At 40.7% G+C, this 24270-nt stretch overlaps 1 protein-coding gene across 1 annotated transcript in view; it reads left to right on the forward strand.

Moving 5' to 3' along the window:
• The first annotated feature begins 16403 nt into the window (after positions 1–16403).
• PJA2 (praja ring finger ubiquitin ligase 2) overlaps positions 16404–24270 on the forward strand; it is a 74306-nt gene continuing 66439 nt past the window's right edge. The window contains exon 1 of the mRNA XM_008014105.3: positions 16404–16536. The gene's annotated coding sequence lies outside the window, so the exon portion shown is untranslated. The remainder of the gene's footprint in view (positions 16537–24270) is intronic.

A 24270-nucleotide genomic window follows, 5' to 3' on the forward strand; every position in this document is an offset into this window, starting at 1 on the left:
GTCCAAAAACGGTGTACAGACTTGGGACAATAGAATAAATAAATATAACAGCTTCATTAGTAATTCTAAGGTCCTGTACTTGTTGGAGTCATCTGGTTTCTTTATAGCTAAAATGGGAGTGTTGTAAGGTGAGTTGCATGGGTACAAGAATCCATGGGTTAAAATTTTTGTAATTAGGGGATTTAACTCTTTTCATGCTTCTGGTTTCAAGGGTGTATTCAGGGGTTTATTGGGAATTACTGGGATTTTTAAACTGAATAATCTCAGGAGTAGCTGATATTGAATGGCCAGGTAGAGAAATATTCCAGACCTCAAATGGCACTTGTTCTAGAATGTGAGGTTCCATAGACTGTAGTGGCTCTTTTGGTGAAGTGTGTTAATACAGCTAGAAGGTGGGGGCCTTAGCTGTAAATTAGCTTGTAATTTTGTGAGTAAGTCATGATCTAATAATGATAGGACAGTTTTGCGGGACTAAAAAGGAGTGAGTAAAGGAATAACCTTCCGTTTTACAAGGGAGTAGAGGTGTGAAACAGCCTCATTGGGGTTTTCCATTGATACCCATGAGGAAAATGGAGCACTGGCACATTGGGCCATAGTAAACGTTTAAAGCGGAATAACTTGCCCCTGTATCTAAGAGGAACATTATCTCTCATTCAGCTACAGTTAGGTTTACCTGAGGCTCATCCATAGAGATGGAAAAGATGGGGCCTGGATGGCCTCAAGGCCCCATCAGTCATCTAGAGGATGACTTTCAGAGGCTTGATCATAATCCAGGAATAGAGTTAGAGGTGCTTCTCCTTGCCCTTGCCCTTGCCCTAGTCTTCATTCTGCAGGACCCCCTTGTTGGGTAGGTTGCAAGGTTGTGGTTGTGACAGCCCAGAAGTAAGAGGTGCCCCCCTTCATGAGGGAGAGAGGAACACTCGCTCTTCAGATGATCCTCTTGTTTGCAATGAGGACAGGGTCCCAGAGGTGGCTTGTAACCTGAAGGTTTTGGACATTCTCTACTTCACTGTTCTGGATTTATGCAGTGATGACAGGCCTCCATTCTGTTAGTATTATAGGGCCTAGCCTTGGGGTTATTAGCTAACAAAAAACAATGTGCCAATGCTGTTGCCATGTAATTAGCTGGTGACAGCATTTTTCCTCCTCCAGTTGAGCCTTTTTTATTTTTGATGTTTCCTCCCAGTTATTGAAAACCTTAAAGGCTATAATTTAATTAAGTAGGAAAGGGAGTTTGTGGGCCTTGCTCTAATGTTCTGGGTTTTTGTCTAATGTCTGGGGAAGCCTGACTTATAAAATGTATGGCCAGAGTGGATTGGCCCTCAGGGCTTTCAGGTTCTAAATTTGTATATTTATGCATGGCCTCCACCAGTCTAACTTAGAAAGGGGCAGGGTTCTCAGATGGCTCCTGAGTGATTTGTCATAGTTTAGAAAAATTAACAGGTTTTATTATAGCCTTTTTTGTTCCTTCCAACAAGCAAGTTATCATATAATCTCGTCTGCCCCTGCCTCTGTTTGGGCCGGCATTGGCAGCCTGATATTGCCAATTGGTTTCTGTGTCGGGAACAGCTTTTGCCCCCAGTTCTATTTTCATTAGGATTACAAGCATGAGCTTCATCTCCCTGAACTCTAGCTAAAGACCATATGCGTGACTTTTCTTCATGAGAACAGCAAGTAGTTAATACCACGAATATGTTTTGCCAGGTTAAATCAAAGGCAATAGTTAAAGCCTGAAATTATTGAATGAACTTACAGGAATCCTGGCTAAATGAACCAGGATTGAATTTGTGAAAGATTAGACATTGGGAAGGGGACACGAACTCAAATTGTTCCTAAATCTCCATTTGCCACCTCGAAGACAGGCAAAACATTTCAGGGATTTTCTGAGGACTCTGTACCAGTGGCATTCATGACTCCCATGCCAGTATGTAAGGCGGATAAAGTATCTGGATATGGGATAGGGGGTTTACTGGGGGATGGAGCAGATGGAGAAGGGGTAGGTGAAGTGGGAACAGGCTGAAAAGAGTGTGACAGTCAAAAGGAAGGATCATCTAAGACATCAAAAAATCAAGGACAGAGGAAGTTCCTTGGAAGCAGGCATGACAATTTTCACATAATTTTGGGTTTTGGGATAAAGCCAAAAAGACCTGAACATATGGAACCTCTGAATACAAAAGAAAATTATATGCTTCTTTCTGAGAGTTTGTGAGTCAAAATGGGATTAATTTTTAAGAATACGATCTAAGGGTAGGTAGGAATGAAAAAGGGAGTTGAAGAGCCCTAGGGCATCCTTTTGTCTCACTCTATTCAGAGATATCCCACCATGGATAGAGGGCCTGCCCCTGCCTAGGTGACCAGACCAGGCATGTCCTTGTTTCAGTGGTCAGCTCAAACCCAATGTGAAGGAGAACTCACCATAACTTATGATGTAGTGTCTGTGATGAACTTGAATCCAAAATTGGGTGCACCACCAGTGGCGCGTGTCTGTGCAGAGTTGAGATCGCTGCTGCTCATTTCCAAGGCGCGGTTTACAGAATGTTAAAGGGAAAGTGGCCAGGCACGATGACTCATGCCTGTAATCCCAGCACTTTGGGAGGCTGAGGTGGGCAAATCACGAGGTCAAGAGATCGAGACCATCCTGGCCAACATGGTGAAACCCCGTCTTTACTAAAAATACAAAAAAAAAATAGCTGGGCGTGGTGGTGGATGCCTGTAATCCCAGCTACTAAGGAGGCTGAGGCAGGAGAATCGCTTGAACCCAGGAGGCGGAGGTTGCAGTGAGTAGAGATCGCGCCATTGCACTCCAGCCTGGACAACAAGAGCAAAACTCATTCTCAAATAAATAAATAAAATTAAAAAATAAAGTGAAAGTGGACTTGTTACCCTGACAGGGAATAGCAAATTCGTCCTTTTGTCTTGGCCTTTGGGTAACACCAGGGAGTGACTTGGGCCAGAAACCCTCAATTCCCAAAGAGTACTCAAGCTGGCTCACTGGCCAGAAAAGAACCCTGGCCAGTCTCTCACCTCTAAGAACAGCAACAAACAGGTATCCCTTCTCTAGGCTTCAGGATCCCACCAAAGAGTGGCCTCGGCCAGGGACCATCAATTCCCATGAGTAAAGAACCAGGGCACCAAGGGAAGCAGGGAGGAAAAAGAGAAATCTCAGTAAAATCCCCTTACAGACCACCAAAACGCTGGGCAAAGTGTCCGAGTCCCAGCATTGGAAAGTCATGAGTTGGTAAGAGTTTACCAACAGCAGTACAGGTTTGAAAAGGAAAGTTTTATTAGCATAACTGCCTGATGGGTTCACCTTGCCCACTGCCTAGACAGAGCTAATGTATCAGGACAGGGGAAATGCAATAGAGAAAGAGTAATTCACACAGAGCTGGCTGTGCAGGAGATCGGAGTTTTATTATTACTCCAATCAGTCTCCCTGAGCATTTGGGGATCAGAGTTTTTAAGGATAAGTTGGTGGGGGAAGGCCAGTGAGTCAAGAGTGCTGGTTGGTTGGGTCAGAGATGAAATCATAGGGAGTTGAAGCTGTCCTCTTGTGCTGAGTCAGTTCCTGGGTGGAGGTCACAAGATCAGATGAGCCAGTTTATGGATTTGGGTGGTGACAGCTCATCCATTAAGTGCAGGGTCTGCAAAATATCTCAAACACTGATCTTAGGAATAGTCTTGGGAGGGTCAGAATCTTACTTATAGCCTCCAGCTGCATGACTCCTAAGCCATAATTTCTAATCTTGTGCTTAATTTGATAGTCCTACAAAGGCAGTCTCATCCCAGGCAAGAAGGAGGTTTGTTTTGGGAAAGAGCTGTGATCATCTTTGTTTTAAACTATAAAGTATAAACCAAGTTCTCCCAAAGTTAGTTCAGTTCACGCCCAGGAACGAACAAAAGACGGCTTAGTGATTAGAAGCAAGATGGAGTTGGTTAGGTCAGATCTCTTTCACTGTCTCAGTTACAATTTTGCAATGGCGGTTTCATGAGACAGAAAGAATGCTGCAGGAAAGTGCAGCAGGATACCTCGGCAATGGAGGACTGAGCACACCACAGTGGATTTTTCCTTAGGGGTATTTATGGACCTTAAAGTGGGAGCTTAAAAGTAATTTGAATCATTTATTAGCCATGTAGGTCATGACAAATGATTACATTTGTAGGCATTTTGATGTTAGCAAGGGTTGCACAAGTCTCGACATGCATGCATTCTGGAGATGTACAGAAATTCTAGTAACTTAAAAATTTTTGGAAAAGAAGTCTGGAACCACAGCCCTGCTTTAGGTAATAGGGAAGTCTAATTACTTCTTAATTCCTCAGTTAAGGAGTTTTGCCTCTGGATGGTCTGCTTGATGGCCACCAGGTGATCTTTGCTTTCCTCAGTCATCATCATAATTATCATTTAATTAGTGATCATTGTCACTAATTATTGAACGCTCACTATGTGCTGGATACTGACCTAACTGCTAATTATTGCACTAGTCCTCATGTTAACTCTTTAGGGGTAGGTGCTGTTATACTCCTCATTTTCCATATGTAGAAAGCAAGAATTGCGTCATCTAGTTAGTAAGAAACAAATACAGACTGCAAACAAAACTTTTTTTTTTTTTTTTTTAGACAGAGTCTCACTTTGTCTCCCAGGCTGGAGTGCAGTGGCACTACCTTGGCTCACTGCAACCTCCGCCTCCTGGGTTCAAGCGATTCTCCTGACTCAGCCTCCTGAGTAGCTGGGACTACAGGCGTGTGCCATCACGCTTGGCTAGTTTTTGTATTTTTAGTAGAGATGGGTTTCACTATGTTGGCCAGGCTGGTCTCAGACTCCTGACCTCAGGTAATCCACCCACCTCGGCCTCCCAAAGTGCTGGGATTACAGGTGTGAGCCACTGTGTCCAGCCAGACAAAACTTTTAACTACTATATTCTACTCTGAATTACTAGAGCCATCAGATCTAAAACTCATGGGTGAATGTTATAAAGGAGGAAGATTTTGGCTGGGCGTGGTGGTGCATGCCTGTAATCCCAGGTGCTTGGGAGGCTGAGGCAGGAGAATCACTTGAACCTGGGAGGCAGAGGTTGCAGTGAACTGAGATTGCACCACTGCACTCCAGCCTGGGCGACAAGAGTGAAACTCTGTCTGAAAAATAAATAAATAAATAAACGAGGAAGATTTTATCTTACCTAAGTAAGAAATTTCTAACATTCTACTTCTAATAGTTCAGAGATGGAATAAAACCTTATCTCAATAAGCTCCCCAAATATTGTTGTGTTGAATAGACCTTGGGAAAGGACTTCTGCATTGAGTAAAAAGTTGGACCAATCAATATCGATTCTTCCTTCAAATTCTTCAGAATTTGTCTTTTCACTAACAGCTGATATCATGCTATGAATCTCCTAGCCTATTTGTCTTGGCATTTTGCAATTACTACAATTTAAAAAAAACATATATATACACATGAGTTTTTTTTTGGTTTTGTTTTTTTTTTTTTTTGCTTTTTTTGTTTTTTTTTGAGATGGAGTCTCGCTCTGTCGCCAGGCTGGAGGGCAGTGGCACGATCTCGGCTCACTGCAAGCTCCGCCTCCCGGGTTCAATCCTTTCTCCCGCCTCAGCCTCCCAAGTAGCTGGGACTACTGGCGCATGCCACCACACCCAGCTAATTTTTGTATTTTTAGGAGAGACTGGCACATGCCACCACACCCAGCTAATCGGGAGGCTGAGGCAGGAGAATCGCTTGAACCCAGGAGGTGGAGGTTGCAGTGAGTCGAGACTGTGCCGCCGCACTCCAGCCTGGGCAACAGAGCAAGGCTCCATCTAAAAAAAAAAAAAAAAAAAAAAAAAAAAAGAGAAACAAACAAACAAAAAAGACAAAAAGAAATCTAACAGCCCTGAAGCAAAGTTTTGGCATTCTAGTATTTACGGTTTTCCCAGGAAAACAGTTAGCTCCCCTTGAAGTAAAGCCTGACAATCAGCAAGTCCCACACATATTCATGGACCATCCAATTAATTTATTATTCAAATAAGAAGACAAATGAAGGATTATCATATACTTGAAGAAAGTTTGCAATAAGAAAGAGAAATATTAAAATTTAAAAATGCTGTAAATGACACCGAAAGAAACCAACATAGTTCAAGGAACAGAAGGAAACTTTGCAAAGGAAAAAAAAAAATCTAATTAGAATCTGTACTGCACTCTAGCCTGGGTGACAGAGTGAGACTGTGTCTCAAAAAAAAAAAAAAAAAGGGAGATTTTTGGAGAAATTCAAGAAAAGATTATATCCATAATATAAGAGGAATATGGCATGAAAAAGAAGAAATCATAGGAATAAAAAAACGATGGTTGAAAAATTCTGGCCAGGTGCGGTGGCTCATGCCTGTAATCCTGGCACTTTGGGAAGCCGAAGCTGACAGATTGCCTGAGCTCAGGAGTTCGAGACCACCCTGGGCAACATGGTGAAACCCTGTCTCTAATAAAATACAAAATATTAGCTGGGCGTGGTGGTGTGTGCCTGTAATCCCAGCTATTCAGAAGGCTGAGGCATGAGAATCACTTGAGCCCTGAAAGCAGAGGTTGCAGTGAGCCGAGATCGCACCACTGCACTCCAGTTTGGGCAACAGAGTGAGACTCCATCTCAAAAAAAAAGAAAGAAAGAAAGAAAAAGAAAAATTCAATACAAGTAATAAAATATAAAGTTTAAGAATTCTTCAAGAAATTTGAACAAAAAGAAGATGAAAGAGTGAGAGAAAACAACTGGAAGATACCTAGAGAGGAAAGAAAAGAGAATGGAGGAAATTATCAATATAATAATACAAGAAAATTTCCCTGGGCTCAAAGATTTAAGTATTTATACAGAATAGGATTTACCCAATGCTTAGCACTTGAGTCAAAAAAAAAAAAAAAAAAAAAAAAAGGAAAAGAAAAGAAGAAAAACATTTAGAACAAATTGTTGCAAAATTTTAGAACACAAAGAGGAAATGTACTAAAACTTTTCTGAGAGAAAAAAATCAGGTTACCTATTGTTCTATTTAGAAATAGTTTTAGAGAACTTAATCCACTGTAGCAAGTTTGGTCAGACAAAAAGTGTATTATTTGTTATAAAACGTCTCACACTACTGTTGGGAAGGCTGATGAAATAGGCTCCAATTGGAGCTTCCATGAACTATCCCTAAAGTCACACTGCAAAACTGGGCCAAAAGAACTTGTGCCCTTACCATAAGCACCAAGAGCTGCTTGGCAGTTCAAGGAAAACTTCACTGTCACTCCCAGCTCCAGTACCACACAATCTGTATCACAATTCATACCAACAAGATGATGTCCAAACCTGACTCTGGACTGCCACAGAACTCAATATCAGATACTAGATCTTTGCCACAGAACTCAGTATCAGACACTAGATCTTCGCCACAGCTGCTAGAGATAATTCCAATTCCTCCACACTGGGTCTGCAGCAGAAACAGCCAAAACAGCAGAACGGTAGCTTTGACTTATGAAATTCACTTCACCTTCCAAATCTCATGTGGGTGCATGTAATTGGCAGAACCTAAATGATATCTGGCAGCCTAACAGCTAAGGAATCCAAGAAATGGAGTCCTAAGAAGTGCTGTCTCCCATACTTAAAGGCATGTTAAAAATTTGTAATGAAGGTTGAAGAAGCCAGTTCTGATTGTCTATCACTGTGATACTTGTGCCTGCAGTCTGTAACTCCAGGGCAAAAGGTTTGAAAACTACAGAATATTAGAGGTGTGTATTATTGTTACTGACTGCTTAGCAAACTATAAGATGAAGGAAATAAGCTCAGGTGAGAAATGGCTATTTACAAATAGAAATGAAACAGAAATTCCAGAAGTTTGGGGCTGCAAAAGACTGGGAAAGTGAACTTCCACTACTAGACCCTAAACTGTAAGCTAAAAAAAACCAGAAAGGTTTTGATCAACAAAAACCAATTAAGACCAATCTTTATGAAAAAATTCAATTTAAGAGCATGGCTTTCCCACCCAAGCCTGATGGCATCAAGGTATAATCACCATTAAATGGAAAGAGAGAGACATGGAAATGAGGAAGCAAAGAATTAAACTAGACTTGAGAAAAGAATCTAGAAAGAACTTTGAATACGGCTAATGACTCATAGAACTACCAAAAGGAAAAATATCAGAAATTTATTAAGAATTGGAAGGAATTATACTACTAAAGAACCATGAGTCTAGACTTTAAAAATGCATTTTCCTATTAAAACTTTAAAACAACTGTCTGGTGTGCTTCTGGTTGAATTCTGCTCCTAATTAACTCCTATCAGACTAACCTACCCACTGACAGCAACAATAAACACTAGGAAACTATATACAACAAATGTTTGAAGGCATAAAAAATTAGCAATGTTAGAAAGACTTGAGAGCCTATGATCCTTGAGAAAAGGGTAACTCAGGAAGTGAGCTTCACATTCATACTGACTTTTCCCTAAGAGCAATTTGGTTTTTACCAAATTTACCAAATTGTGATACCAAGGAAGAGTTCAAACAGAAAGTGGATACACCAAGGACCCTCAGTACACAGAAGAGACAGAGGTAAGAGTTCAAGGTTGCCAAAATGGCTGAACTCAAGAGGAAATACCCTCAAGAGGGGAGAACTGCAAAGAAGGAAACTAAAAACCTTTATACAAGTTTCCCTCAAGTTATTAGCTGACTCCTAAATGATTTATGCAAAGAGCAAGACTACAAGAAAACCAGCAGAAAATACCAACTGAGACTATAATAAAGAGCTGAGAAGGTTTCAGCAGTCATATGGCCCAGGAGACAAAGACAGGAATGTAAGTCCTGCCAAGAGAAAGAGAGACCTTGGTAAATATCCCAGGCTTTCAGTTGAGACCCCAGAAGGGTAACTCTGTGAGTCAGGAACATGACCTGGGAATAAGGGATATATCCTAACAATAAAAGCAAAGCTGAAATAGACCAACCCTATCATAGCCTAACAGCAAGCCTCCACAGATTCAAGGTGATCTGCTGGCAGATCATGATCGCTAATGACAATGACTTGCCTGCTAGATCAATAGAAATCTCAGAAATATTTCAAACTCACTTTCTCCAAGGTTTCTCCATTCTGTTGGCTGGATATTGATACTCAGACTGATCATGAAAGACACATATCAAAGATGGTAGACCTCAGTTTCCTAAATGTGAAGTAGAGCATCCTGCTCATTCTGCTAAATGGCTTTTTAATAGTAAGCAATATTATGTTGTGCTACTAAGACTTGAGAAGTTGGTTTATTACAGTGACTAATATATAACTAATAAAACCTCTCTATAGTCACCACCTCATTTAAATGCTATGACACATGTATTATGTTATTATCTCTATTTTCTAGCTCAGGACACTAAGGCTCAAGAAAAGTAGATAATCAACCCAAGGTCATAAATGAAAAGGCTAAGATTAGAATTCCTATTTCTTCTTGAGTCAGTTTTGGTAGTTTGTGTCTTTCCAGAGATTTGTCATTTTATCAAGGTTTTCTAGCCTGTCAGCATACAAATGTTCTCACTATTTCCTTGTTAACTTTTTATTTCTGTGAGGTCAGTAGTAATGTCTCCTTTAACATTCCTGATTTTAGGAATTTGAGTCTTTTTTCTTTTTCTCTTGTTCAGTCTAGTGAAAGGCTCATCATTTTAAAAAATATATTTTTGAAGAACCGACTTCTGGTTCTGTTGAAAACCAGACATTTAAAAAATACGATATGGCAGCTCTGGAAAATGGAGTCTTTCTCCTTCCTGGACTTTTTTGTTGTTGCTGCTGTTTATTGCTGCTTGTTTAGTCACTTTTCTGAACTACTATGAAGTCTATATTCTTTGTCCTGTGTGGCCACTCCCACTGCTTGGTTAGTTTAATGTTTCTGTTTGCTTAGCTTAGTGTTCTGCTAATGAGTAGACATATTTTCTTAAAGGCCTGGAAACAATATATCTCCCAGTGTTTACTGATGGTCTGTGTGTGTACTGGAGTACAGGAGCATGGCTTCAACACTAAAGCAGGCAGTTAATAACTCTCCCTTAACCTTCACTTCCTACTTATGTAGAGCCTCAAGATCAGCCTAAGGTGAATGCTTAGGTTCTTCACAGGTCTTTCTGAGTGTATGAACAGTTTCACACAGCTGTGGGCATGTGTGTGAGCTTCTGGATCCCCAGGAATGTGTTGGAGTTTCTATTAGGCCATTTTCACACTGCTGATAAAAGCATACCTGAGACTGGGCAATTTACAAACGAAGTGGTTTATCGGACTTATAGTTTCACGTGGTTGGGGAGGCTTCACAGTCATGGCAGAAGGTGAAAGGCATGTCTCACATGGTGGCAGACAAGAGAGTTTGGGTGAGGAAACTCCCCTTTTTAAAACCATCAGATCTTGTGATACTTACTCACTATCATGAGAGCAGTACAGGAAAGACCTGCCCCCATGATTCAACCACCTCCCACCAGGTCCCTTCTACAACACATGGGAATCCAAGATGAGTTTTGGGTGGGGACACAGCCAAACTATATCGTTCTGCCCCTGACCCCTCCCAAATCTCATGTTTCAAAACCAATCATGCCTTCCCAAGAGTCCCCAAAAGTCTTAACTCATTTCAGCGTTAACTCAAAAGTCCACAGTCCAAAGTCTTATCTAAGACAAGGCAAGTCCCTTCTGCCTATGAGCCTGTAAAATCAAAAGCAAGTTAGTTACTTGCTAGATAAATGGGGGTACAGGCATTGGGTAAATATAGCCATTCCAAATGGGAGAAACTGGTTAAAACAAAGGGGCTACAGGCCCCAGGCAAGTCCAAAATCCAGCAGGGCAGTCAAATCTTAAAGCTCCAAAATGATTTCCTTTGACTCCATGTCTCATATCCAGGCCACGCTGATACAAGAGGTGGGTTCCCATGGTTTTGGGCAGCTCTCCCCTGTGACTTTGCAGGGTACAGCCTTCCTCTCAGCTGTTTTCATGGGCTGGCGTTGAGTGTCTGCAGTTTTTCCAGGCACATGGTGCAAGCTGTCAGGGGAGCTACCATTCTGGGGTCTGGAGGATGGTGGCCCTCTTCTCACAGCTCCACTAGGCAGTGCCCTAGTAGGGACTCTGTGGGGGGGCTACAACCCCACATTTCCCTTCCTCATTGCCCTAGCAGAGGTTTTCCATGAGGGTCTTGTCCCTGCAGCAAACATCTGCCTAGGCATCCAGGTGTTTCCACATATCCTCTAAAATCTAGATGGAGGTTCCTAAACCTCAATTTTTGACTTGTGTGCACTCACAGGTACAACACCGCAAGGAAGCTGCCAAGGCTTGGGGCTTGCACCCTCTGAAGCCATGGCCTGAGCTCTATGTTGGCCCCTTTCAGTCACAGCTGGAGTGGCTGGGACACAGTGTACCAAATCAGTAGACTGCACACAGCATAGGGACCCTGGGCCTGGCCCAAGAAACTATTTTTTCCTCCTGGGCCCCCAGGCCTAAGATGCAAGGGGCTGCTGTGAAGACATCTGACATGCCCTGGAGACATTTTCCAGATTAACATTTGGCTCCTCGTTACTTATGCAAATTTCTGCAGCTGGTCAGAATTTCTCTTCAGGAAATGAGATTTTCTTTTCTATTGCATTGTCAGGCTGCAAATTTTCCAAACATTTATGCTCTGCTTCCCTTATAAAACTGAACGCCTTTAACAGAACCAAAGTCACCTCTTGAATGCTTTGCTGCTTAGAAATTTCTTCTGCTGGATACCCTAAATCATCTCTTTCAGGTTCAAAGTTCCACAAATCTCTAGGGCAGGAGCAAAATGCTGCCAGTCTCTTTGCCAAAATATAACAAGAGTCACCCTTGCTCTAGTTCCCAACAAGTTCCTTATCTCCATCTGAGACCACCTCAGTATGGACTTCATTGTCCATATAATTATCAGCATTTTGGGCAAAGCCATTCGACAAGTCTCTAGGAAGTTCCACACTTTCCCACATTTTTCTGTCTTCTGAGCCCTCCAAACTGTTCCAGCCTCTGTCTGTCACCCAGTTCCAAAGTCACTTCCACATTTTCGGGTATCTCTCAGCAATGCCCCACTCTACTGGTACCAATTTACAGTATTAGTCTGTTTTCACACTGCCATAAAAACATACCTGAGATTGGACAACTTACAAAAGAAAGAGGTTTATTGGACTTGAAGTTTCACTTGGCCAGGGAGGTCTCACAATCATGGCAGAAGGTAAAAGTAATGTCTCATGTGGTGGCAGACAAGAGAAGAGAGTTTGTGCAGGGAAACTCCCCTGTTTAAAACCATCAGACTTTACTCACTATCAGGAAAATAACACAGGAAAGATCTGCCCCCATGATTCAACCACCTCCCACCAGATCCCTCCTACAACACATGGGAATTCAAGATGAGATTTGGGTGGGGACACAGCCAAACCATATCAGAGTTTTTCAAAGTTCCTATGGACATCTCATTCTCCAGCTTTACATTTTGAGGTAGGAGATTAGCAGGATTTGTTTTTTGAGCACTGGTCACTACCCATCACTACTGCTCTTACCAGAGCAGGATCTGGTAGAAACAGAGTGCAGTAAAGAATCCAGCTGAAACCAGCAAAGGGCAACAAAAGTGACCTCTAGCTGCCCACACTGTTCATTACTATAAAGACACTCCTGCTGGGACCATGACAGTTTACAAACGCCATGGCAACAAGCCATGGCAACGGCCTGAAAATTACCTTATATGGATCTAAAAACTCCTCACCTCTAGAAAGTTCTAATAATACACCTCTTAATTAGCATATAATTAAAAGTGGGTTTAAATACAGCTTCCAACAGCCCATATGCTGCTACTCTGGGCACGCTGCCCATGGGTTACCACTGCTCTGCAACGAGCAGTATCTCTGCTGCTGCTGTACACTGCCACTTCAATAAAAATCGCTGTCTAACACCAGCAGCTTGCCATCAAATTTTTCCCTGGGTGAAGCCAGGAACCTTCCTGGGCTAAGCCCCAGTTTTGGGGCCCACTTGCCCTGCATCACTTTCAAGTGTTTGGTTAAGCTGTATTTGGCCCCAACTGTTTCCACTGCCTAAGACAGTGGCAAAGTTAATCAATGTTTTTGTTTTTGACAAATGACCCCTGGGGAAAAGTCTTTGCACTGGATGAGTCTGGAGTGAAATCAAATAAAGGCAGCCTTGTACAATCTGCAGAACCACCAGATAGGTCAAATAATGACAATTCTCTGGAAATTAGGCTCTTTAAAGGAGCTCCAGCACCATTCTACTTCCCCTGCTGGCTACCAGCCTGCTCATTTTCACAATTGTGGGCTGTTGGTTTTCAAAGCTACAGAGGACCTGGACATGTGACTGTTAGAGTAGGGCAAGTCAAAATGACACAAAACTCGCTGTTCTTAGAGATTCAGCTGTTTGAATAAATACTCCCTGGATTGCTGCAAACCTTTGGTAAATTTTCAGAGTTCTAAAAAAGCTGGTTCTGACAATTTTGCCAGTGTTCTCATTGCTGAAGAGAATTTTCAGAGGTCCTTACACCTTCATTTTGGCTGACATCACTCTAAGGCTATGATTAGAACATAGATCCTCTCACTCCTTGACCGAGCCTTCTTCTATTTAAATTAGTGGTCATCAAATTTATGCGTATCAGAATTACCTGGAAGGCTTGTAAAAATACAGCTGGGCAACATACCTAGAGTTTCTGATTCAAGTCTGAGGTTGACACCTGAGAATTTGCATTTTATGTATATATTTATTTTTTATTTTTATTTTTTTGAGGCAGTCTCACTCTGTCACCTAGGCTGGAGTGCAGTGGCACGATCTCGGCTCACTGCAGCCTCTGCCTCCTGGGTTCAAGGGATTCTCCTGCTTCAGCCTCCTGAGTAGCTGGGACTACAGGCATGTGCCACCATGCCCAGCTAATTTTTGTATTTTTGGGTACAGACAGGGTTTCACTATGTTGGCCAGGCTGGTCTTGAACTCCTGACCTCAAGTGATCTGCCCACCTCAGCCTCCCAAAGTGCTGGGATTACAGGAATGAGCCACCACGCCTTGCCAGAATTTGCATTTTTTAAAAGTTCCCAAGTAATGCTGATGCTGTAGATGTAGGGATTATAATACACTTTAGGAACCACTGCAGAATATCATGTAGTACCTTCAATCCATTGCCTTAGGTAGTGCTTCCTAACCCTGGAATCAACAATAATACATATAAGCAGATAATATATACTATTATCTCTATGTAGTAATACAATACATAAGCTATTATGTATTTAGTACTTCATTGTAGGCATGATATGCTTTACATTGATAGGGTTATTTAATCTATACAACTCATGAATTGGTATTATTACTTTCCCATATTTATAATAAATTGGAAACTGAGGTCAGAGAACAAAGTAGATTGCCCAGAGGCACATGGCTACAAATGCAGGAGCCAGTATGTGAATATGTCTGTTTGATTCTAGAGTACTGGCTTTTTCAGCCTCCATACCAGTGTTTCTCATAGTAAGAGCTCACTTATGATGCCTTGGTTAACTGTAGTTGGGACATGCATGCAGGATTAAAAACAATGACTCATGTAGTGAGAAAGTGATTGTTATTCTGGCTCTATTTTTTCTATCCTTTGATGACATCATGATAAAAATACCATTTGAGTGCTATATCTTTAATGTGTGTCTAATGCTTGGTAGCTTGCCCTTTTAACAAAGAGAGTTGTCTTTAGACTTAGAGCCTTTAGTGGGCAACAATTTGTAGCCACAATTTAAAAACATGTTTTGCATTCATTTTTCTTACAGTTATTTTCAACTTATAATAGGTGATGCTAGTTTTCCATTTAGTACTTTTATAAAGTCTCCTTCTTAAAGAAATTAAAGAAAACATACATTTATTTAAAGAAAAAAGGATAGTGAGTAGTATATACAGATACAGTATGAAAAAGGTTGAAATTTGGGAATCCCTGCCTTCCAGAACAGGTTTATGTTCCAAGTGGGCTAATCTGGAACACCCTAAAGGGAAGTTAGGGAAATGTAATTAAAATATGAATTTTGTTTTTTTCAAAGAGGTACTTGGATGGTTAGAGTCAGAACTCCTACAGCAACACGTGTAAAGGCAGGGTAATATCAAGCGAGGAATGGTTTCTTGGTAAGAAATGTACTACAGGAGTGGGCTGGGATTCAGATGGGATTTCACAAAATGTCTGGCAAATTCTCATAAACCTAAATTTCTACAGTAAATTTTGGGTAATTTGTTTCCAACAACAGCGAAAAAATTTGTCTCAGTTCACAGGCAAGAGAGTTTGCAGTTGTTAAGGGGACAGCACAAGAAGTGGGGCTCTTAATTCGTGGGGGAGGGGTCGCGATGAATATATCCTGGGCACCGGGCGACGGGTCGGGGGTAGGGAATAAGAGAAGACAGCGGGACTGTAATCAGAGAAGCGGACACGTTTCAAGATGAATAAAAAGAACATGTGCGGAACGAAGAAACAGTTTTATATCACTGACATAATTAACTAAACTGTTACCCAGGTTTAAATTAAGCAAGGTGTCCGGGGACTACAGCTGTTGTATTTATTTTGGCTTTATTTGTTTGTATTTATTTGTCATGGGAGCTGTTACTTCCCGGCTTGACAAACAGCCTCAAGATGCAAGCTGGGAGGCTGTGGTCAGCCCAAGGCTATAGAGAGGAAAGGCAGGCCTCCTCTGAACCCCGCCCCAGCAGAATAAGAAGCGAGGGGCAAGGGTCAGCGCGGAAAGGGAGGGTGGAAAGCGCCACAGAGTGCCCAGGGTCAGAGTGGGTAAACGAGCCTTTCCTCCTGTCATTTTTTTTTTCTCCCACCGATATCTGAATTGTAACTGAACTTTATGCCAGACCTTAACCTTGTTAATCAGGTTTCCAGTCAAATCAGGATCGATTTTAACGCCTCCATTTTGGTTGTTGCTGTTGGAATTTCCGAAAAAGCCTAACTGCGCCAGTCCTTCTGTTAGTTCTCCACACCCACCTCCCTTTCCCTGAGACCCCGCCCTTTTCTCTCAGCCCAAACCACAAAAGGCCGCGCTGTTTTAGCTCCTACACGGTGCTCCGCCCCCTCCCCAAACGTCGCAGTACTGCAGGGAAAGGAGGTGGGCCCGGCTGGGGGTGGGGGACGGAGTCGGCTTCGTCTTTCCGCTCTTCAGCCAATGGTGAACTCCCCCTGAGGGCGATGGGGGAGCAGGATGTAGAGAAGGTCCAAGTATTTTTCCCTTTTTCTGCCACGTCCCAACCATTGACGTGAGCCCACTCCTCAGGTTCTGATTGGGCGTATGCAGTCCCCCGGCAGAGATCCTGTAAGCCGATTGGTCATCTCTGCCATGAGGGCGGGGCTTGCGTACTCTCCTCCTTCGCCTCAACCGCGGCGCAAGGGGCGGGACTCGCCGCCACCGCCTCTGCTTCCGCCGCCGCCACCGCCGCCGCCGCCGCCACAGCCGCCAGCCGCTGCGCGTTCGGCGGGGGAGGAGTTGGAGGCGGAGAAGAAGGCGGTGGTGGCGGGTGGAGGTTCGAGCGCTGTTCTCGCTCCGGAGCCGCTGCACATTTCGGTGAGGGTTTTTTTTTTTTTTTTCAATCTGGCTTGTTCCGCTGTAGGGAGTGTGGGGGTCGGGGCGAGGAAATTGCTGCGTTCTGCTCCTCAGTTTCTCTGTCTCTAGCCTCGGGAAGGAGCGGGGCCTGTCCCTGGCCTGCTGCGCCGGCCATGGTGGGTGGGGTTGATGGCTGTGGGAACCCTTTTTCGCCTCCTGGGCCCTGTCCAGCCCGGACCCGGGCCGCGCTCCTATCCGGGACGGTCGCGCCCGCAGCCCCCCGACGGATGACATCGGTTGGTATCGGGGTCTCCGCTGCCGCTCTTTCCTCCTGCCTCTTCTGCTGTCCTTGGTGACTTGGCCAAGGACCCCGCTGGCTTTCCCGTACACTCGCCACTGTCCAAGAGTGTGCCCCCCAACCAACACCTCACACCCCCCTTCTGCCGGTTTCCCGTCACCCCGCGTAGAGCGGAACCATCTTACGCCACAGGCCTGCAGCCCCCCTCCCCCGAGGAGCCTTCCGTTGCCGTCGCTCTGCTGGGCGTCTGCATTTTCCCCGATTGTCAGTGAGGCTCGGCACGCAGATACCCCGCTCGAGCCGCGGCAGTCGCTCTACTCCTGGGATCAGCACCCTTCCGCCAGGGCTGTTCTCTGTTAGCGATGTCAGGCCAGAGCTCCTCTTGCAGATGCACCTTTAATTTGGCCTCCCTCAGATGACTGTTAATCATTTTGCGCACATTCAAAATGGTGAGCTTGAAGACGCTCAGACCAAGTTGAAGCAAAGGGAGGTGGTAAATAGTCATTTTGCAGGGAGGAAGAGTAATCTGAGAGTTCTCTCTCCGGACATTAAAAAAAAATTTACATCCGCATAGGCACTTCTTTTGAGTCTGCTGGTTTTGTGAAGTTTAAAATTTTCGTTACAGGCTTAATGTATTCTGTTTTATCATGAAATATTTGGTCACATTTCTTTAAAATGGCAGTCACCTTTGCTGAAGGCTACAGATAATGTGAAGTGTATGTGAATAAACCTGAGGATAACAGTAATAAACGTTTAAACTATATTTTTCAGTGTTGTAGTTGTCTTTTGGGATTCATGTCAATTTTATATGAGATAACCACTTGATTTTAAAAATTCATTACAGACATGGCAAGTTTGATGTACATTTCAACAATGTAAATAACGGACTGTTAGGTAAAATTAGAATATTTCTTTTCATCCCCCAGTCCCACTCCAGTGTAAAGTTGACAGTTTAGTGTTCATTTTTCAAAACGCTCTTACAAATGCACTTCTAAACACATAAACGTACACGTAAAGTTTTTTTTTTTTTTTTTGAGGGAGGCTATACCATATACCAAGCATGTTTGCATACCGCTTGCTTATTGACTTATTTACATGTCTTGAACACCTTTACTTGTTACATAAAGGTCTCCCTAATACTTCTTTAAAGGCTAACTGGTATCTCATCAGTTTGAATGGGCTATAATTTATTCCCTTTTTGAAAGACATTTAATTGTAGTTTCTTTTTGGTATCACAAATAATGATTTATAATGAAAATAACTTTCTAATTAATTGATCGATGTTTAATTACAAATTTTAACTCATCCTTGATTTAAAAAAATTAAACAGTATGGAAGAATGTAAGATAAAAAGCACCGCTTCCACTTCTAGTCCTGCTTGCACCTTGATTGTCTGCCACTGTTAACAATTCAGTAAACTTCCTCTATGTGTGATTATTTCTGGAGCTTGGGTTCCTAGAAGTGGAGTTGCTCAGTTAAAAGATTATGCGTATTTTAAATTTTGGTAACCCTTTCTCCCTCTTTATTACTCTTGTTGAAAATATTCTTGAATGTTTCTTACACATTTCTTCTTCTAGGTAAACTTTAGACTCAACTAAAAATCCTTAGCTATTTTGAATAAGGTTGTATTGAAATTTTAGATTAATTTGGAGACAGCTGATCTTTATAGTATTGAGTCTCTCTCCTCAGAAATGTGGTCTCTCCATTTTATTCACATCTTGTTTTATATTCTTAGGGAAATTTTTATAGTTTTTCTTTTTTTTCTTCATACGTATAACATTCCTTCCCAGTATTCCTAGCTATTTTATGGTTTGATTCGTGTGGTGGATGGAAACTTTAAATAACATTCCTCTCTCTCTCTTTTCTCTGGTTATAGCCAAACTTTTGGGTTTTCTATCATGTATCAAATTATTTTATTGAGTTGATTATCAGGAGATAGTCACAGTTTTGTGGTTTCCTTTTCAGTTTTTATAACTTAGGTGTTTTTCTCATTGCTTTTGCAATTATACATCCTATAAAATGTTGAACACTGATAGATTAAAAACTAATAGCACTGATAGCTAAAAACATGGTATTGTTTCTGACTTTAAGGGGGAATGCTTCTAATGTTTTAGCATTAATTATGATGTTTGCTGAAGCTTTCTGGTAAAGCCGCCGATATTAAAATATTTCCTTCTAGTCTTGGCTTTCCAAGATGATTATGTTGTTGTTTCTGACATTTTTAAAAACCATAAAAGAGTTTTCTTATATATATATTTTTGACATCTTTTGAGGTGGTATATGTGGTCATCACCAGTATTCCCTGGTTTATATTTTCCTGAGAGATCACCCTCTTAGAAAATCAACCTTATTGAGGATAATTTAGATACAATAAAATGTACTTATTTAAAATGTACAGTGTATTTTGTTTTTGACAAATGTGTACTCTGTGACCACCACCACAGTCAAGAGTGGAATATTTTCATGTCACAATTAAGGTATAGCATATTTTCATCTCCCCCAAAGTTGCCTTTTACAATCAGTCACAATTTCACCCTCAGGACTAGGAAAGCACTCATCCTTTTTTTCTTGCTATAAATTGGTATCATTTTCTCTAGAATTTCATATAAGTGGAATTATGTAATACATACTCTTTTGTATCTGGCTTTTTCTCTTGGCATGTTTTTCAGGATTATCCATGTTTTTCTGTACTTAACTGGTTCATCTCATTTTATTGCTGAATAGAAGTCCCTGGTATTGACTTACTAGTTTGTTGACCATTCCACCTATTTACAGATACTTGGATTGTTTACAGTTTGGGGCTGTTATTAATAAATAACCTTCATTTTTTGAACATTCATTTATTCAATGAACATTCATTTATTTTGAATTTTTGTGAACATCTTTTTTTCTTGGTAAATTCCTAGAAATGGAACTTGTTGGGTTGTATGATACATAGATGTTTAACTTTGTAAGAAACTGCCAAGCTGTTTTCCAGAGTGGTTGTCCTATTTTACATATCCGTCAGCAGCGTATGACAGTTCCAGTTGCTCCACATCGTCCTCAGCACTTGGTTATTTCAGTCTTTTAAATTTTAGCGCTTTTAGTGGGTATGTAGTGGTATCATATTGGGATTTTAATTTGCATTTACCAGATGACTAATGGTGCTGAGAATTTGCTCAAGTGTATGTCTTAATGAGCAAAAGATCTGTTGACATCTTTTGTTCGTTAAAAAACACAACAAAAAAAATGGGTGGTTTGTCTTACTGAGTTGTAAGCATTTTTTAATGCATTCTTAATACAACTTATTTGACACAGCGATACATAAACACACACAGTGCAATCTGAAGCTTGTTTTTTTTTCATTTTCCTAACTTTAAAAGAAGAGCTTTTAATTTTGATAAATTCATCTTACCAACTTTTTCTTATGATTTGTGCTTCTGTGTTCTAAGAACTCTTTGCCTAATGCAAAGTTGTGCAGATTTACTCATGATTTTTCTATAAGTTTTCTAGTTTTGGCTTTTATGTCAAGGTACATTATACATTTTGGGTTAGTTTTTGTATATGGTGTGTAGTAAGGGTCAAGGCTCATTTTCTTTTCAGGTGCATATGTAGTTGTAGCACCATTTGTTGGGACTACTTTCCTTTCGCCATTGAATTAACTTTGTCAAAAGTCAGTTGACCATATAGGTGAATCTGTTCCTGTACTTTTCTCTTGATCTTTGTGCCTATAATTTTGCCAATACTAAGTTGTCATGGTTATTTTTACTTTATAGTAAGTGTTGAAATTAGGTAATATGAATCCTTGAACTTTATTCTTTTTCAAAATTGCCTTGGCTATTCTAACTTTACCATAAAACTTTTAGAGGCAGCCTGTTGGTTTCTACAAAAAGTCCTGAAGGGATTTTAATTTGGATTGTATTGAATGCATAGATCAATTTAGGAAGAATCGACATCTTGAGTCTTCCAATTCATAAATACATGTTGTCTCCATTTATGTAGGTCTTCTTTCATTTCCTTTGTCAGCATTTTGTAGTTGCATCATAAAGATGTTGCTCATTTTGTTAGATTTATATCTAAGTAATAATTGATACTATTGTAAATAATAATTCTCTTAAATTTTAGTTTCCAGTTATTCACTGCTGTATGTAAAAATACAGTTGGTTTTTACATACTGACCTTGATTCTTGCAACCTTGCTAAATTCATTTATTCGAGTAAATTTTTTGTAGATTCTTTGGAATTGTCCTATGTAGAGAATCATGTTATTTGCAAATATAGATCTGTTTTATTCTTTTTCAATTTGTATGTAACTCCCTCCACCTTTTCTTCTTATTAGACTAAGACCTCCAGTATGATGTTGAATAGCAGTGGTGAAAGCAGATATCCTTCTCTGTTCCTGATCTTAAGAAGAAAGCTTTGAATCTTTCATTATTGAGTGTGATAGAGTGGTGCTATAGATTGAATGCTTATGTCCTTCCAAAATTCATAGTGTTGAAACATAATCCCCATTGTGAGGGTATTTGGAGATGGGGTCTCAGGGAGGTGATTAGGTCATGAGGCTTCTGCCTTCATTAATGGATTTGTGTGCTTATAAAAGAGGTCCCAGAGAGCTCCTATCCCCTTATGTCATATGAGAACACAGTGAAAAAACTGCAGTCTGTGAACCAGGAAGTGGCCCTCACCAAACACTGAATCTACCAGCGCCTTGATTTTGGATTTCCCAGCTTCCAGAACTGAGAAGTAAATTTCTTTCTCCTTTTTTTTTTTTTTTAGGCAGAGTCTTGCTCTGTTGGCTAGGCTGGAGTGCAGTGGCGTAGTCTGAGCTCACTGCAACCTCGGTCTTCCAGGCTCAAGCAATTCTTCTGCCTCAGCCTCCCGAGTAGCTGGGATTACAGGTGTGTGCCACCATGCCCAGCTAATTTTTGTATTTTTAGTAGAGACGGGGTTTCACCATATTGGCCAGGCTGGTCTCGAACTCCTTACCTCAGGTAATCCGCCTGCCTTGGCCTCCGAAAGTGCTGGAATTGCAGGCGTGAGCCACCGTACCCAGCCGAGAAATAAATTTCCGTTGTTTGTAAGCCACTTCAGTCTATGGGAGCTTGTTATAGCGGTCCTAATGGACTAAGACAAGTGGCCTTTTATCATATTGAGGATGTTCCCATTCTATTCTTGGATTGCTGAGAGTTTTTGTTGTTTTTGAGACGGAGTCTTGCTCTGTTGCCCAGGCTGGAGTGCAGTGGCCCCATCTCGGCTCACTACAACCTCCACCTCCTCGTGGGTTCAAGCGATTCTTCTGCCTCAGCCCCCTGAGTAGCTGGGATTACAGGTACACGCCACCTGGTTAAATTTTTTGTATTTTTGTAGAGATGGGGTTTTACCATGTTGGCCAGGCTGGTCTTGAACTCCTGACCTCATGATCCTCCTGCCTTGGCCCCCCAAAGTGCTGGGATTATAGGCATGAGCCGTTGTGCCTGGCCGAGAGTTTTTTTGTTTTGTTTTGTTTTGTTTTGTTTTGTTTTAATCGTGAGTGGATGTTGAGTTTAGTCAGGTATTTTTACTGTATTTATTGAGATGATAATATGGTTTGTTTCTGTGTTAATGTGATGAATTACATTAACTTATTTGCGAATGTAGAATCGTCTTCCATTCTGTGGCTAAATCTCACTTAGTGATGGTGTATTATCTAGTATCATTTTTATAAATTGGTGAAATATTTTGTTTTTTTTGTTTTGCATCTATGTTCATGAAAGATACTTTTCCACGTAATGCTGGTTTCATAGAGTTGCAAAGTGTTTCTTCTTATATTTTTGAAAAAAATTTTATCAGGATTAGTATTATTTGTTTTATAATTTTTTTTTTTAGAGTTTGCACGTGAACTCTTCTGGTCCTAGAGTTTTCTTTGTTGGAAGGCTTCAAGGGATAAGTCCAATCATCCTTTAATAGATACAGGATTATTAGGGTTATCTATTTCTTCTTGAAAGCTTTCAGTCTTTGTATGAGTCACTCACTAAGTGCGGTTTAGTAGTTTTTGTCTTTCAAGGCATTTGTCTTATTTCATTTATTCATTGTCATAAAATTGTTTCTTAATTATTTTGATGCCCATGACATCTGTAGTGATGTCTTTCCTTTCATTCTTGTTATTAGCAATGTGACCTCTCTTGTTTTTATTTGGTTCCAGGTTTATTTTATTAATCTTTTCAAAGTCAACTTTTTATTTGATTGTTTTTGATTTTTTTATTTTTAGTTTTATTGATTTCTACTCCTTACTATTTCTTTCTGTATGCTTTGGGTTTAAATTCCTCTGTGTTAATTTATTAAGGTGTAAGCTTAGGTCATTGACTTGAGACCTTTTTTCTTTGCCTTCCAAGCACTGCCCGAGGTGCTCACACAAATTTGATGCACTGATTATTTTTAAAGTTCTTACGTCACTTCCACTTTGACCCATGGAGGCTGCTGTTTAATTTCCAAATATTTGGTGATTTTGCATGTCTCTTTCTTTGTATCATTTGTTTTAAATTCTTTCATGTTTGTTGTATGATCGGAATATGGTTACTGTCAGTAAATGTTCCATGTCCACTTCAAAATAATGTGTATTCTGCTGTTTAGCGATGGAGTAGTCTGTGTCAAGTTGATTGATGGTGCTTGTTAGGCTTTTTGTTTCCTTACTGAGTTTTTGTTTGTTTCATTGATCATTGAGAGAAGAGTGAAGTCTCCAAGTATAATGGTGAGTTTATTTATTTCTCCTTTTCAGTTTTTGCATCATGTATATTGAACCTCCTGTTAGGTGCGTGTAAATTTAGGATTGTTAAAACTTTTTGGTGAACGAACCCCTTTATCATTATGTAATGCCCTCTTTATCTGTGATAGTATTCTTCATTCCAAAGTCTACTTTATCTAATATTAATATTGCCTCTCCAGCTTTCTTTTAGTGTTTGTATATTATTTTCCATCCATTTAATCTGTCTTTTATTTAAAATGGGTTTGCTCTGTTGTGCACATGTACCCTAGAACTTAAAGTATAATTAAAAAAAGAAAAATGAGTTTCTTCTAGACAGCCTTTTTAAATTCATCTCGAAAAACCTGTTTTTAAATTGAAATGTTTAGACTATTTACATTTAATGTAATTATTGATGTAGTTGGATTTAAATATACAATCTTAATTGTTTTCTGCTTACTCTGATCCCTGTTTTTGAGTCCATTTTATCTTGACCATTGGCTCACTACTTACACTTACTTTTTCTCTTTTAAAGTTACTGGCTTCTCTGTGATTTATATTATACATCTTTAATAATATACCATATTGAAGCAATATTACACCACATTTTTCATAGTGTCAGAGCTCTACAATATTTACAATGTATATTCACAATTTCTCCTTATCTTTTGTGCTATTACTGTTTTACCTTTTACAAATGCCATAAATGCATAATACCTTGTAATGTTTGTTTTATTCCTGTGCTGTCTAATATGGTAGTC

Source organism: Chlorocebus sabaeus, chromosome 23 (genome assembly GCF_047675955.1).
Source record: "Chlorocebus sabaeus isolate Y175 chromosome 23, mChlSab1.0.hap1, whole genome shotgun sequence".
In the NCBI taxonomy this organism is placed as follows: domain Eukaryota; kingdom Metazoa; phylum Chordata; class Mammalia; order Primates; family Cercopithecidae; genus Chlorocebus; species Chlorocebus sabaeus.